A 9,724-nucleotide genomic window follows, 5' to 3' on the forward strand; every position below is an offset into this window, starting at 1 on the left:
CTTTATAGAGAAGTCAGTGGAAAAGCTGAACCTCAGCCTATGTGCTTGTTTCATGATATACCACCTGCATAAACATACATGTATGGGAATCTCCTTTGGGGCATTCTTGATAAAATAGTCCTATCAAGTAAAATCTAAATCAACATTTATGATTTTACACAGTTCTGTAGTCAGAGTTTTATTTGGAGCTTATTTGTTGCAGATGTGGAGTGTGGCGCTGAAAGCTATTAGCTAGTGGCTGAGAATATGTAAGTACTCTTACAGGGCCAGTATTAGGTGATAGTGTCTGGTGTTGGGACAACTAAAGATGGTTTGGCTTCTGTTTTTTTTCTCAATAAAATGTAGGTCAATGTGTTGTCAGACCATCATATCCTATTTATATAGCAGGATGGCATGCTTCCAGTAATGAGGAAACCATGGTACCCAGACTAGACTCTAGTCTCTGGACAAAAACCATAGCAATGTACAGAGACAACAAAGACCAGGGGCGGAGGACAGAAAAGTCAAGGTTCAAAGACCAGGGGCGGAGGACAGAAAAGTCAAGGTTTTCTGAGGACTCGGATCAGATTCTTAGAAAGCCCACTTCAAGGGCTTCAATGTTATCTATAAATCCATCAGACACGGTCTTGGGAGTCTGCTTTGGTCAGAAGTGAAATATTATTATGTGCAATTATGACAGTTTTATTTACTGTTTGTTTGAATTAGATAAACAACACCAAAAGCCTAATGTTATATGTGTTGTCAGATGGATATTCAAACAAACAATAAATATTCTCTAGTATAGCCTACACTGTGTGCTTTTGATTAAGTCTGTAGTAAATACATAGCTTGTGTTGCCATTCTCCTGGCCTCATATTGCCTGAGTGAGGAATGAGTTTTATGTCCTTTTCAATTCCCCTGCTGCCTCGGCCTCATCCTGTGCTGAGCAGCATCAAAGCAGGACTTTACATAACAGGCCTCAGAAAGGCCTCGACATTCGTTTCCATCCATATCCTCCAGCCAGCCAGGAGAAAATGGCACCTTCTGTAGTAGGAGACTTGTGCAGTCTTCTTGTCTTATATAAGCAGGTCTCCGCGGCTTGAATGCCGTTTGCGGGGAGTGCCAATTGTTGACTGTGAGTCTGCTGCTGTAAAAGGTTGAAGGACAGGAGGAGAGGAAGAGAGAAGGAGAAAGGAGGGGGGTAGGATGGGAAAAGGTCATTCCCAAGTGGTTTGGCCAGATGGGTGTGTTTACACACTACCCACAGCAGCCTGTGAGGCCTTGAGAAATGACAGTGGTCTGAGTCTCTCTCACTACCCTCCTCTGGGCTCAATAATAATCTCTCTGTTACAGGAAGAGGAACCAATGGTCTCCCAAACATGAGTGACGACCTCACAGGTTCAGATGACTCAGCGGAGGGTTCCTGCCCCTGCAGACTGACCACGAATTTGAAACAAAAGCTTCCATGCAGCTACCAGACAGAGAGATTGTGTCTGTCTGTGTCTGAGACTGGGCTGAGACATACTATACATGATGGATATGTTATGAGGGATCAGTGTGTTCATATCCAAAGGTTAGTCAGCAAGTCACACCCAGTGCAGGATAGAGCTCCTAATAAAAAAGAAATTTGGCAGTGATCCTTGTATTACACAGTCTGACGTAAAGGAGATTTCATACTTTTGATAATGGATTTAAATTATACATACATTACAAGGCTTACTATGGAAAATCAGTGTCTGCAATGTTTTAATGTTACAAGATCACAGTATCACACTGAGATACTAGTCATAAGGATGTCCTCACATGTTCACACTATTTCTGTGTTGGTTTGAGAACGAGATGCAGCAATTTGCTAGTGAATACTGACCTCTGCTGGATGTGTTTGGAATTGATATCTTGAAAATATGGACGCAAAAAAGCATTATGTTGCTACCCAAGTAGGACTAGCTTTGATGTCATGTGAATGAAAATAATCAGCTACTGGTAATTATATTTGTGTAACATTGACATATTGACATTCAGTATAGTAGTAGTAGTAGTAGTAGTTGTAATAGTAGTAGTAGTCATAGTAGTCATAGTAGTAATAGTAGTTGTAGCAACAGAGGAAGTAGCCTAAGGAGTAAATTGAATTTGATCTAACAACATCATTGGACAGATTACACAAACTACTCTGATGCACCACAGCCACATATTTTATTCTAAACATGCTCATCTTTAGAGTGCCTCTTTCATGTCCCATGGCATTTGACAAGGGCACTTAGGGTCAGGAAAACCAAACAACTTTGCAATGCTCTTACATGGCTTCTCACTTTACATTTTAGTCATTTAGCAGACACTCTTATCCAGAGCAACTTACAGTTAGTGAGTGCATACATTTTCATACTGGCCCCCCATGGGAAACAAACCCACAACCCTGGCGTTGCAAGTGCCATGCTCTACCAACTGAGCTACAGGGGACTATGCAACAGGTTGCTCTTGAAAGGCTCCTCAAACTGTTATATGTTTTCACATTTCTGCAGTATTCTCAGCTGTGGATGTACCATTGTTAAAAATGTCAAGGACTGCTTAAACAGACAGATTTTGATGGAGATGTTCTTATTATGCTAATTCGATTTCCGGGGGGTGAAAACATTAAAAAAGGTCACCTCAGTGCATACAGACCACTATGACTATCAGGGAATCATCAATTAACTTGGATTTCTGGTTTTGGTATAAATACATAAAATCCATTTTTAAATATGGGTGGTCTTGATTTGCCAGTTTTGAGAGAGGGTGGATGGATACTATCTCATACTGTCAGTATTCTATGGTATCACCTCTATGTAATGCACCACAGACACAGAAAGGAAAGTTGACACAGACTCATAGAACAACACAGATAGAAGAACTGTCAGACAGAGAGGTAGCCCATCAGGGAAAAAGGTAATGTTTTCACCCATGACTCTCTCAAACAATACACATCAGTCCCACACCGCAGATGGTGGCAAATTCAAAGTCCATCCCCATTAAGAAAACTGCCTTTTCATAGTAATCCACGCCTGACTAGAGGCACAAAGAGAAACAAAACACTCAATAACTTACTAAAAGACAATGATGGTAATACATTTTCATAAATGTCCCATGTAATCTAATAATTCACATACCTTTTTTTTCCTGTCCCTATCCCACTGATGTATCTTGCTGTATCCATTAGATGAAATGTCCATCCATTCATCCAATGTCATCCACATGGTCTGGAAATAACACAATATTCCATATTCCATGACTCTTCTCTCCAACTACTCCTAACAGAAAAGCAAGAACGAGACCTTCCTTTTCGCCCTGTTTGCGACTGTATGGGACATTGGCACATTGGAGTTACTCAGTCAGAATAATCGCTGTAAGTCGGACTAGTGGTGCTGGCAGCCCTGCGGCCTTAAGGAGAGATGTTCCTAGCGGTACCAGGGAGACCAAGGCTGTAACAGTGGCCGTACAGTACTGAAACTACCCTGAGCTGCCACAGGATAATGGGAAACCATCTATTTCTATGTTTCTATGTAGCCTTGTCAATGATTTTAAATCAGGTCTGGAGAATTTTACTGGTATTTGGACTATATTGTAGGCCTAAATTCAGGGCGATGTATCCACAAATCATAGGCTTTATGAAGAATATGCAGTGGTGTAAAGTACTTAAGTAAAAATACTTTAAAGTACTCCTTAAGTAGATTTTTAGGGTATCTGTACTTTACTATTTATATTTTTGACTACTTTTACTTTACTACCTTGTAAAATAAAATAATGTACTTTTTACTCCATACATTTTCCCTGACACCCAAAAGTACTCATTACATTTTGAATGCTTAGCAGGACAGAACATTTTTTCAATTCACACACTTATCAAGAGAACATCCCTTGTCATCCCTCCTGCCTCTGATCTGATGGACTCACTAAATACACATGCTTTGTTTGTAAATGATGTCTGAGTGTTGGAGTGTGACCCTGGCTATCCGTAAATTTTAAAAAGAAGAAAAATGGTGACGTCTAGCTTGCTTAATATAAGGAATTTTAAATTATTCATACTTTTAACATTTGAGACTTAAGTATATTTGAGCAATTACATTTACTTTTGATATACAGTGCATTCGGAAATTATTCAGACCCCTTGATCTTTTCCACATTTTTACGTTACAGCCTTATTCTAAAATGGAATACATTATTTCCCCCCCCTCATCAATCTACACACAATACCCCATAATGACAAAGCAAAAACAGACTTTTAGATTTTTTTGCAAATGTATACTAAATAAAAAACTGAAATATCACATTTAAATATGTATTAAGACCCTTTACTCAATACTTTGTTGAAGCACCTTTGGCAGCGATTACAGCCTCGACTATTCTTGGGTATGACGCTACAAGCTAGGCACACCTGTATTTGGGCAGTTTCTCCCATTCTCTGCAGATCCTCTCAAGCTCTGTCAGGTTGGATGGGGAGCGTTGCTGCACAGCTATTTTCAGGTTTCTCCAGAGATGTTCGATCGGGTTCAAGTTAGGGCTCTGGCTGGGACACTCAAGAACATTCAGAGACTCCTGCATTGTCTTGGCTATGTGCTTAGGGTCGTTGTCCTGTTGGAAGGTGTAACTTTGCCCAAGTCTGAGGTCCTGAGTGCTTTGGAGCAGATTTTCATCAAGGATCTCTCTGTACTTTGCGCCATTCATCTTTCCCTCGATCCTGACTAGTCTCCCAGTCCCTGCCGCTGAAAAACATCCCCACAGCATGATGCTGCCACCACCATGCATCACGGTAGGGATGGGGCCAGGTTTCCTTCAGACGTGACTCTTGGCATTCAGGCCAAAGAGTTTAATCTTGGTTTCATCAGACCAGAGAATCTTGTTTCTCATTGTCTGAGATACTCTCTACTATAAAGGCCTGCTGCAGAGATGGTTGTCCCTCTGGAAGGTTCTCCAATCTCCACAGAGGAACTCTGGAGCTCTGTTAGAGTGACCATCAGGTTCTTGGTCACCTTCCTGACCAAGGCTCTTCTCCCCTGATTCCTCAGTTTGGCCGGGCGGCCAGCTCTAGGAAGAGTCTTGGTGGTTCCAAACTTCTTCCATTTAAGAATGATGGAGGCCACTATGTTCTTGAGGACCTTCAATGCTGCAGAAATTTTTTGGTACCCTTCCACAGATCTGTGCCTCGACACAATCCGGTCTCGGAGCTCTACGGACAATTCCTTCAACCTCATGGCTTGGTTTTTGCTCTGACATACACTGTCAATTGTGGGACCTTATTTAGACAGGTGTGTGCCTTTCCAAATCATGTCCAATCAATTGAATTTAACACAGGTGGACTCCAATCAAGTTGTAGAAACAGCTCAAGGATGATCAATGGAAACACGATGCACCTGAGCTTAATTTCAAGTCTCATCGCAAAGGTTCTGAATACCTATATAATGAGGTAAAAAAAAAAAAAAAAAAAATATATATATATATATATATATATATATATATGTACAGTGGGGAGAACAAGTATTTGATACACTGCCGATTTTGCAGGTTTTCCTACTTACAAAGCATGTAGAGGTCTGTCATTTTTATCATAGGTACACTTCAACTGTGAGAGATGGAATCTAAAACAAAAATCCAGAAAATCACATTGTATGATTTTTAAGTAATTAATTTGCATTTTATTGCATGACATAAGTATTTGATACATCAGAAAAGCAGAACTTAATATTTGCTATAGAAACCTTTGTTTGCATTTACAGAGATCATACGTTTCCTGTAGGTCTTGACCAGGTTTGCACACACTGCAGCAGGGATTTTGGCCCACTCCTCCATACAGACCTTCTCTAGATCCTTCAGGTTTCGGGGCTGTCGCTGGGCAATACGGACTTTCAGCTCCCTCCAAAGATTTTCTATTGGGTTCAGGTCTGGAGACTGGCTAGGCCACTCCAGGACCTTGAGATGCTTCTTACGGAGCCACTCCTTAGTTGCCCTGGCTGTGTGTTTCGGGTCGTTGTCATGCTGGAAGACCCAGCCACGACCCATCTTCAATGCTCTTACTGAGGGAAGAAGGTTGTTGGCCAAGATCTCGCGATACATGGCCCCATCCATCCTCCCCTCAATACGGTGCAGTCGTCCTGTCCCCTTTGCAGAAAAGCATCCCCAAAGAATGATGTTTCCACCTCCATGCTTCACGGTTGGGATGGTGTTCTTGTGGTTGTACTCATCCTTCCTCTTCCTCCAAACACGGTGAGTGGAGTTTAGACCAAAAAGCTCTATTTTTGTCTCATCAGACCACATGACCTTCTCCCATTCCTCCTCTGGATCATCCAGATGGTCATTGGCAAACTTCAGACGAGCCTGGATATGCGCTGGCTTGAGCAGGGGGACCTTGCGTGCGCTGCAGGATTTTAATCCATGACGGCGTAGTGTGTTACTAATGGTTTTCTTTGAGACTGTGGTCCCAGCTCTCTTCAGGTCATTGACCAGGTCCTGCCATGTAGTTCTGGGCTGATCCCTCACCTTCCTCATGATCATTGGTGCCCCACGAGGTGAGATCTTGCATGGAGCCCCAGACCGAGGGTGATTGACCGTCATCTTGAATTTCTTCCATTTTCTAATAATTGCGCCAATAGTTGTTGCCTTCTCACCAAGCTGCTTGCCTATTGTCCTGTAGCCCATCCCAGCCTTGTGCAGGTCTACAATTTTATCCCTGATGTCCTTACACAGCTCTCTGGTCTTGGCCATTGTGGAGAGGTTGGAGTCTGTTTGATTGAGTGTGTGGACAGGTGTCTTTTATACAGGTAATGAGTTCAAACAGGTGCAGTTAATACAGGTAATGAGTGGAGAACAGGAGGGCTTCTTAAAGAAAAACTAACAGGTCTGTGAGAGCCGGAATTCTTATTGGTTGGTAGGTGATCAAATACTTATGTCATGCAATAAAATGCAAATTAATTACTTAAAAATCATACAATGTGATTTTCTGGATTTTTGTTTTAGATTCCGTCTCTCACAGTTGATAAAAATTACAGACCTCTACATGCTTTGTAAGTAGGAAAACCTGCAAAATCGGCAGTGTATCAAATACTTGTTCTCCCCACTGTATATATATATATATATATATATACAGTACCAGTCAAAAGTTTGGACACACATACTCCTTCCAGGGTTTTTCATTAATTCTTACTATTTTCTAATTTGTAGAATAATAGTGAAGACATCACAACTATGTAGTAACCAAAAAAGTGTTAAACAAATTTTATATTTGAGATTCTTCAAATAGCCACCCTTTGCCTTGATGACAGCTTTGCACACTCTTGGCATTCTCTCAACCAGCTTCACCTGGAATGCTTTTCCAACAGTCTTGAAGGAGTTCCCACATTTGCTGAGCACTTGTTGGTTGCTTTTCTTTCACTCTGCGGTCCGACTCATCCCAAATCATCTCAATTGGGTTGAGGTCGGGGGATTGTGGAGGCCAGGTTAATCAATGCAGCACTCCATCACTCTCCTTGGTAAAATAGCCCTTACACAGCCTGGAGGTGTGTTGGGTCATTGTCCTATTGAAAAACAAATGATAGTCCCACTAAGCCCTAACCAGATGGGATGGCGTATCGCTGCAGAATGCTGTGGTAGCCATGCTGGTTAAGTGTGCCTTGAATTCTAAATAAATCACTGACAGTGTCACCAGCAAAGCACCCCCACACCATAACACCTCCTCCTCCATGCTTTACGGTGGGAACCACACATGCGGAGATCATCCGTTCACCCACACCGCGTCTCACAAAGACACGGCGGGTTTGAACCAAAAATCTCCAATTTGGACTCCAGACCATAGGACATACAGTGGGGAAAAAAAGTATTTAGTCAGCCACCAATTGTGCAAGTTCTCCCACTTAAAAAGATGAGAGAGGCCTGTAATTTTCATCATAGGTACACGTCAACTATGACAGACAAAATTAGGAAAACAAATCCAGAAAATCACATTGTAGGATTTTTTATGAATTTATTTGCAAATTATGGTGGAAAGTAAGTATTTGGTCAATAACAAACGTTTCTCAATACTTTGTTATATACCCTTTGTTGGCAATGACACAGGTCAAACGTTTTCTGTAAGTCTTCACAAGGTTTTCACACACTGTTGCTGGTATTTTGGCCCATTCCTCCATGCAGATCTCCTCTAGAGCAGTGATGTTTTGGGGCTGTCGCTGGGCAACACGGACTTTCAACTCCCTCCAAAGATTTTCTATGGGGTTGAGATCTGGAGACTGGCTAGGCCACTCCAGGACCTTGAAATGCTTCTTACGAAGCCACTCCTTCATTGCCCGGGCGGTGTGTTTGGGATCATTGTCATGCTGAAAGACCCAGCCACGTTTCATCTTCAATGCCCTTGCTGATGGAAGGAGGTTTTCACTCAAAATCTGACGATACATGGCCCCATTCATTCTTTCCTTTACACGGATCAGTCGTCCTGGTCCCTTTGCAGAAAAACAGCCCCAAAGCATGATGTTTCCACCCCCATGCTTCACAGTAGGTATGGTGTTCTTTGGATGCAACTCAGCATTCTTTGTTCTCCAAACACGACGAGTTGAGTTTTTACCAAAAAGTTCTATTTTGGTTTCATCTGACCATATGACATTCTCCCAATCCTCTTCTGGATCATCCAAATGCACTCTAGCAAACTTCAGACGGGCCTGGACATGTACTGGCTTAAGCAGGGGAACACGTCTGGCACTGCAGGATTTTAGTCCCTGGCGGTGTAGTGTGTTACTGATGGTAGGCTTTGTTACTTTGGTCCCAGCTCTCTGCAGGTCATTCACTAGGTCCCCCTGTGTGGTTCTGGGATTTTTGCTCACCGTTCTTGTGATCATTTTGACCCCACGGGGTGAGATCTTGCGTGGAGCCCCAGATCGAGGGAGATTATCAGTGGTCTTGTATGTCTTCCATTTCCTAATAATTGCTCCCACAGTTGATTTCTTCAAACCAAGCTGCTTACCTATTGCAGATTCAGTCTTCCCAGCCTTGTGTAGGTCTACAATTTTGTTTCTGGTGTCCTTTGACAGCTCTTTGGTCTTGGCCATAGTGGAGTTTGGAGTGTGACTGTTTGAGGTTGTGGACAGGTGTCTTTTATACTGATAACAAGTTCAAACAGGTGCCATTAATACAGGTAACGAGTGAAGGACAGAGGAGCCTCTTAAAGAAGAAGTTACAGGTCTGTGAGAGCCAGAAATCTTGCTTGTTTGTAGGTGACCAAATACTTATTTTCCACCATAATTTGCAAATAAATTCATTAAAAATCCTACAATGTTATTTTCTGGAGAAAAACAATCTCATTTTGTCTGTCATAGTTGACGTGTACCTATGATGAAAATTACAGGCCTCTCTCATCTTTTAAGTGGGAGAACTTGCACAATTGGTGGCTGACTAAATACTTTTTTCCCCCACTGTATTTCCACCGGTCTAATGTCCATTGCTCGTGTTAAGTGGCCCAAGCAGGTCTCTTCTTCTTATTGGTGTCCTTTAGTAGTGGTTTCTTTGCAGCAATTAGACCATGAAGGCCTGATTCACACGGTCCCCTCTGAACAGTTAATGTTGAGATGTGTCTGTTACTTGAACTCCGTGAAGCATTTATTTGGGCTGCAATTTCTGAGGCTGGTAACTCTAATGAACTTATCCTCTGCAGCAGAGGTAACACTGGGTCTTCCATTCCTGTGACGGTCCTCATGAGAGCCAGTTTCATCATAGCGCTTGATGGTTTTTGTGA

This window comes from Coregonus clupeaformis, chromosome 33 (genome assembly GCF_020615455.1).
Source record: "Coregonus clupeaformis isolate EN_2021a chromosome 33, ASM2061545v1, whole genome shotgun sequence".
NCBI classification, from domain to species: Eukaryota; Metazoa; Chordata; class Actinopteri; order Salmoniformes; family Salmonidae; genus Coregonus; species Coregonus clupeaformis.